Here is a 7739-nt window from a genome sequence, read left to right as displayed (position 1 = left end):
CGGACAAAAACCCAAACCATTCTTTTCCCCATTGCACAGCAGACTGGAGAAATGTGGCCAATTGTTGTAAAAATAGGAGATATAGAATAGAGGAATTGGTAAGGGGTACAGGATAGGGCCACGTCTTTACTATCCCCCATAGTTCACACAAGTCTCCTCCATTAACTTGGTGAGAAATCGCCAACACCATCAGCAGGAGAAGCCTCCTCATCTTCCTCCTGTTTTTGGCTCTCTGTTGAGGCCGTGACCAATCTCTCCAGCACCCAAATTGGTGATTGTGCGTCCTGCAGGAAAACACAAACAGACCCTCGGGTCCAGATTAACACTGGATCTGGGCCTTTCCATTGTCCCGGTAGAATGTCCTCCCAGAGCACTGAATGATGGTCAGCAGCTGATCGGCCCTCAGAATCAAGATTTAAAAAATTTAAGATGAACAAGGCAACAGATAATTTGGCTTTTGGGAATCTGTATGATGCCCCTATTCCCCCTTTTTGTTTATAAAGCATGTTTTTAAGCATTAAATGGGCATGCTCAACAATGCTTTGTCCAGTAGGATTATAGGGAATTTCTGTGACATGTTGAATACCAAAGGTGGAACAAAATTGTTTGAAGGCCTGGGACGTATATCCAGGACCATTATCTGTTTTAATTTGTTTGGGAACCCCCAGGATGGAGAAAGAGTGTAAACAGTGTGTTATTACATCTTTGGTTTTTTCTCCAGTATGAGCAGAGGCCATAATAAATCTTGAAAAGGTATCAATAGACACATGGATGAATTGCAGTTTTCCAAATTCTGAATAATGAGTTACATCCATTTGCCAAATATGATTGGGCTGAAGCCCTTTTGGATTTACTCCTAACAAGGGGTTAGGAATAAGTGTAAGGATTAATTCTGCCACAGAGTCAGTAAACAAGGATAAGACCTTGTTAGGGGCATAATTCATGTGAACCCATAGAATAGGACCCTTTTGTCAAAACACTCCTGTGGGTAACTTATTTGTAGCCAAGACAATGAATGATAAAGGATTAGCTAGGTCAATACGATCAAGATGAACCTTTTCCATAGCTGTTTCAACAAGCTTGAGAGCTGTTCGAGCCTTAGGGGTAAGCACCTGTTTAGAAAGGGGGTCAGAATCACCTTTAAGAATATCAAACAGGGGGCCCAAACTTGAGGTGGGTAAATGAAGGTAAGGTCTAATCCAATTAATATCACCCAAAAGTTTTTGAAAATCATTTAAAGTTCTAAGTTTGTCCACCTGAACAGTAATTTTTATGGGTTTAACCATAGTTGCATTTATGATAGATCCCAGGAAGTTTTTGGTGTCTGTCATTTGTACTTTATTAATGGCAATATGTAAGCCCCATCTTTCCAGTGACTTTAGTAAGGAATTATAACATTGCTCTAAGACAGGCTTTTCTTTATGAGGTAGCAAAATATCATCCATATAATGATAGATTAAAAGTTGAGGGTTAATTTGTTGATACATACTGGGGTGGAAATTAATCTGATTACCTTGCCCTTCATATGGTCCTTGGCCTGTCAGCATGTTTAGATTCCATTGAGGATTGCCCGCAACTGCATTACGTAATATGGCTGCACTTTTGTTAGGATTGGAAGCCATACCCAATCCCCTTAAAGTCTGATCTGCCTGTTGAAGTGGCCAGACTTTTGGCTCTGTAATTTTGATAATACTTTTGTCAGCCCCAGTATCTAATAAACCCTCAAAACTTTTGCCTTCTATCACTAACTTTGTCATAGGTCTATCTTTTAAATCCAATGTTAACATGACAATATTTGGCCAGTAGAACCTAATCCTTTATTTCCCCTAATAATATTCTTTGATGGATATTGATCATGGCAGCTGGGTAAGACCAACAATTGTGCTATACGATCACCCTGAGCTATTATTGCTACACCTCTTGGTGAAGAAGCAAGGATTTTTATTTCTCCTGTAAAATCAGGGTCTGTAACTCCAGGGACAATATTTAATCCTTTTAAAGCAAAAGAACTCCCCAGAATTAGCCCCACTGTTCCTTTAGGTAATGGGCTGACAACCGAAGTTGGTATTGGTTGTACTCGCATCTCTGGAGTTAATAGTGCTCTGGCGGAGGCACAGAAGTTTGAACATCTACTTTCTCTTTCAGAAGCTCAACTTGATTGTTCTTCTTTTACAGTTTCTAATATTTTTTCCCCTTGTCTTAACTGTTCTTGAAATTTTGGTTTTTTGGAAGTCAGACAGAAACGAACTAATGTCCATATCGCCACAAAAACAACAAACAGAAACGAAACAGGAAAAGGTAACACAAATAACACCTTACACATATTCATTTACTACAGGATGTCGCTGTCTCTTGGGACAGCCTTTCACTACATTCCCTTTCTAGGGGAATCTTCTGTTAACATTCCCTCACTAGGGGAATCTTCCGTTAAAACCTTAAGGCAACCATTTCCTCAAATAGGGAAACCTTCTCATTAATTATGCTAGGGAAACTGTCTTTTATTTACCTGAGCGCTCACTGCTCCCCAAACGGGCCACCACTTGCCGCTTGCTGCCGACCAGAGGGACAAATGACACATACTTTTCAGAAGTTCATGAAGCAGCTTCCACTTTATTCGGATAACACCCTCAATATGTAAGCGGTCTCATGCATATGCAATTGTAACCAGATATGTCCATCCAATCCTGTTAAAGGTCAAGCGACCACGAGCTCAAGCATACATGTAAGACATATCTGTCCACGTGCTAGGTGGCTGAACTAATTATCCTATAGCCAATGGTAAACACTTCCTGTTTCTCTCAAGGTGCAATCAGCAGGCCCTTTCGCTCTCTGCCAGTCGCCATCTTGGATGCATGTGGCATAACCCTGGGTCCCAGATCTCACCCACCACAGTTTGTCTTATAAAATAATACAATTTTAAATATATTTTCTGTTTTAAAATTTCAAACATTTAGGAAGGAATGTACCCATTCAGAAAACACAAGAAACTGAGGAGAGATCTGAAAGCTTAGAAGTCCCAGAGCTTGAGGGGACTTCAAATGTGACAGTAAGGGACAGTATTGGATCAATAGACAAAATGATATATATTTTGAAGTTGGTAACTGTAGTGTGTAACATTGCTAATCACTGGAATCGTACTGAAGATACATGGACCATGATGCCTGCAACTTATTCTCAAATATTTTGTGTGTACAACATTTTGGTGTGTATTTTTGTGCAATATTCCATTGCTATGGACAGTGGAAGCAAGAACACAGAAAGGTATGCAGCAAGAGTCAAAATGATAAACAGAATGTTTGTCACATGTATGATATTTGGTGAGCAGTGGGAGACCAAGAGAAAGTAGCAACAGTATTCTGAGCATGCTTTTTATAAAATGACTAGATTGATATGAAAGCACACACACACAAAAAAAAAAACCCTGAAAATACTAAGAGTATTGTGAAAGATTTAAGGAACATGCCAAAGAAGGTAGGGACAAGATTTCATACAACATAAATTGTCACTTTAAAAAAAAATTAGTTGTACATGTCAGTAAAATATATTTTGACAGAATATACATACATAAAGTGTAACCTATTCCATTAGGTTCCCACTTTTGTGGTTGTACATAATGTGGAGTTACCCTGGTCATGTATTCAAATACAAGACTAGGAAAGTTAGGACCAATTAATTCTACTGTCCTTCCTATTCCCCTTCCCCATCCCCTCCCTCTGTTACCCGCTATTCAGTCCAATCTATTTCTATTATCCCCCTCACAACCTCCCCTGTTTTGGGTTAGCATCCACAAATCAGAGAGAATATTTGGTCTTTGGTTTTTTGGGATTGACTTATTTCACTTAGCATGATAGTCTCCAATTCCATTCATTTACTAGCAAATGCCATGATTTCATTCTTCTTTATGACTGGGTAATATTCCACTGTGTATATACACTACATTTTCTTTATCCATTTATCTGTTGAAGGACACCTAGTTTGTTAATGTGGCCATTTTAAACTCTCCAGAGGGAACCCTGGAAAAATTTAGTTTGTACTATAGTAAATAAAAATAAAATGATTAAACTCTTGGACCCCGAAGAGCTTTGTCATATCATTTGTCATAGATATTTCTAATTGACCCTAAGTATCCATTCTCCTTAAGTCCTTAGTAGTTGAAGTGTGGACCTCAGTTGAACCTTTGACAGAAGGGTGTACTTCACATTTTCCTTTACCCCTAATTTTAACCATCTGACCAATATCAGGTTAATAAAATAAAAGGGCAAATATGTTGCACCAACTTCGAGGAATTCTCCTTAAAATAATACAAATGTGATTAGTGCTCGTCACCATTTTGGTCCATGATGCAATTTGCAAAGGAAGGCCAGAGCAGGTGGGTAGAAGAAGCCAGGGTTTATAAGGGTCCTGCTCTACCAGTCCTGTACGTCCAATGCCCAGATGTCCAAAGGAAAAAACAATATTGATTACTGAGAATTTTTTGCAACGTGCAACTAACTGTAACCCTAACTAACATAGATTTCTTCATCACCAAATACAGGGCACCTTTATTTTTCACAAGCATAAGGTTGTCCCTCATTCAGTCTGCTTGGTCCTGTATGAAAAGCCCCAGTGAATCTGACAGTGCACACTGGGGGAAAGTTTCACAGTCAGAGCTAGATACTACTAAGCAAAGAAACTGCACAGGCTGTTTTTGAGTCAATCAATCCACTGGTGTCAGACTTCAAGTTAGTTATTACCAGTCTTATCATATTCCAACTGACAAATTTGTCTTCATTTTCTGAAGTAGAATAATTTGATCTCTTCTTTCGATAAGTGGAACACTCACAACTTGACCTCTGTCCCCAAATATGGCAAGGGCCTGGCTGAATGTCAATAATGATTAGTGTCCATGATCATTTTTCCATTGAAGGTCCATGTTGGCATGAATAGTCAATAACAACAAAGGAGTGATCAGACTTGCTGAAAGTTGTGCTGCTTCCCTCCAGAATAAACAGCTTCATGTTTCTGACCATATTTATGTAAGTGCTTTGGAAAATCAGATTCTTGGAATTATATTACCAGTCTAGAGAAGTAGCAACCATCACTAGTAGAAATAGGATTAGAAGAAACATCTGGATATGGGGATATCAACTAAAGGTCTGCAGCCAGATTTTTCTAGTTGCCCTTAGATTCTAATTTTTCCCCGAAAGGTCATGTTTGGGTGAGCACCTGAATTTGTTTCTTATTTAACAATCCGTCCTTTTACAACCATAAAATAAATAAGGGAAGTCAGAGTTTGCACCATTCCTTCTGAATCACCCTTACCCAAATGTCATTAGTGAGAATAATTCAATATTTGAATTAGGCTAAGACACTGTTTAAATCATATTTAGCAGATTATGACTTGGTGCAGGACAATTTAAATATCCCAAAATTGATAAAACAGAAAATAAACTTCTAAACTGCCAGGTGAAGGCAAACTGTTGCTGGAAATTGAAATCTATTGATCCTGGAAAGAATATCTTCACTTATCAATTGAGGAGGATTTAGCTATTACCACATCAAGCACAACACTTGTCCTGTTTGGTACAATCCACCTTTAATTTTCTGTATTTCCTGGTTTAATATCTTATAGACAAATATCACAGGCTCACTGGTAAAACCCATAGAAGGCTGCTGGGAAAGATCAGCACCAGATCAACCCCCGTCCATCTCTGCTTCTCCAATTTTCCTACCAGAGCCCCCACTTCCTCTACAATCTGAAACTGCTCCATATTTTCATTGTGGTGGGCTTCTCCAGACCTTCCCAGAACTATTTGTCAGTACTCTGCACTGTATGAGATGAGTCTGCCCATTCTCCTTTCCCATAGAGATAAAAACTAGTTCCAATAATAAACACAGAAGGAAGTGAACCCATTTTAGAGAATCCCTTTGATCCTCTGTATCCAACTAATAATGGTAGCACACACAGTGATCAAATCAGTCCTCATCAGATCTAAGTTTCCTGAAATTATAGTCTTGAAATTGCTAAAATTCTTGAATATTGCTGTTTTTCTTAAATATCTACACCAAGAATCTTTCCAGAGTTCTGACTTGTAACAAATTTGAAGAGAAAGAATATTGATGTTATCAGGCCAATTGTTTTTACCTTCAGAGAAATAAAAATACATTTAAATTTTTTAAACAAAAAATTTAAAACCGGTTATAACCATTAAGAAATATTTAAAAAATAAAATTAAATATCACTGTTAAATCACTGTTTAATATTTCAAGACAGAAAGAACACCACTCCTAAGGTTTTTGATGTCCTTATTTCCATAGTCTTTCTCTTTTCTCATTCCCAGAACTTTTGACCATTCAAGTAAAAGTAAACAGTCTACCAAGACTTTGGTTCTGGTTGGAGCACCTTAGCAGTTGCTATTGTTCTATTAGCATCATTATTCCTGTGCTGCTTCCATCTCTTCTGTAATCTTATTAACCCTAAACCAGGCTTTCTGAGTGCTATAGTTTGGATATGATTTCAGTATGTCTGCCAAAGTTCCACCTTGTGCTGAAAGTTTGGTCCCCAGTGTAGAGGTGCTGAGATGGTGGACTTTTAAGGGGTGGTACCTAGTGGTTAGGGTCATCTTGGAAGGTGTTAATGTAGTTCTCTCAGGACTCCAGCTAGTTCTTGAGAGGTTAGGTTTTTATACAAAGAGTGAAACTGGCCCTTAAAATCCTGTTGCTTCTGACTTGCTCTGTGACTGCTCTCTCCCTCTGGCATGTGTTTCCACCATGATGCCATCCACCATGTTCAAATATATCCAGGAGGCACTCAACAGAGATTGAATCAATGAGGTCACACAATCTTTGACTATCTGCCTCCAAAACTGTGAGCTAAGTAAACTTTTCTTTCTGGATTTCCCAGCATCAAGTATTTTGTTATAGCAATAGAGAACAGATTAAGTCACTGAGAATTTGTTGCTCTGGAATTACAAAACCAATTAGCCAGACCTACTCAAATTGTTTCCATTGAAACTAGTGACTGCTATGTAAATTGGGAAAGAAATTGACTATTTGAAATCTTTCTTATTATTGTTCTCTTTATTGGCCTTGTCTCAATCAAAAGTGAATGAAGAAGACAATTTAAATTGTTGGTAAGAATAAAGAAGCCAATTTCTTTTCATGTCAACAAGAAGCAAATTATGTGGGTATTTAAGGCAACGTGTTCTGGCTCATCTAGATGGCAGATAAGATGTAAAGATCCTCTTTACTCACTTCCTTAACTTTTTGTTTTATAGCTTTTCTTGGCTGAGGTTTCCCTACTTTCCCAAATATTGGTCATCATAATTAGCATTTATTTACTTTGCATATGTACAAAACACTCATTTCTTCCAGTGCATCCAACTATTACAGAGCCATCTACAGGAAGATTTCCTTACCAAGAATCCCTACTACCATAGTAATAGATTTTCAGGTGTTTGGCTAGCAATGAAAACTAGTTTCTTGATCATTGTAGCTCAGATAATCCTTGGTTTAGGAGAAGGAGAGAAATTTCCATGGATGTTACCCAGTTGCTACTTATCCCACTTAAGGTTATTTGCTTATTTCATGTATGTCCCGTTTGACTGAGAATGTTTGTGCCTAATAATGTCATTAAGGCACCAAAAGGTGTATTTTCTAACAGATATAATAAGATAACATGAATGTAAACAGTATCATGAATGCATTATTGGGAACACTGAACTCATTGACATCTGCTTCAGGAGGGAACAGGGAAAAAT

Source organism: Sciurus vulgaris (genome assembly GCF_902686455.1).
Source record: "Sciurus vulgaris genome assembly, chromosome: 6".
Taxonomy (NCBI): Eukaryota; Metazoa; Chordata; class Mammalia; order Rodentia; family Sciuridae; genus Sciurus; species Sciurus vulgaris.
Note: the sequence above shows the minus strand (reverse complement) of the source record.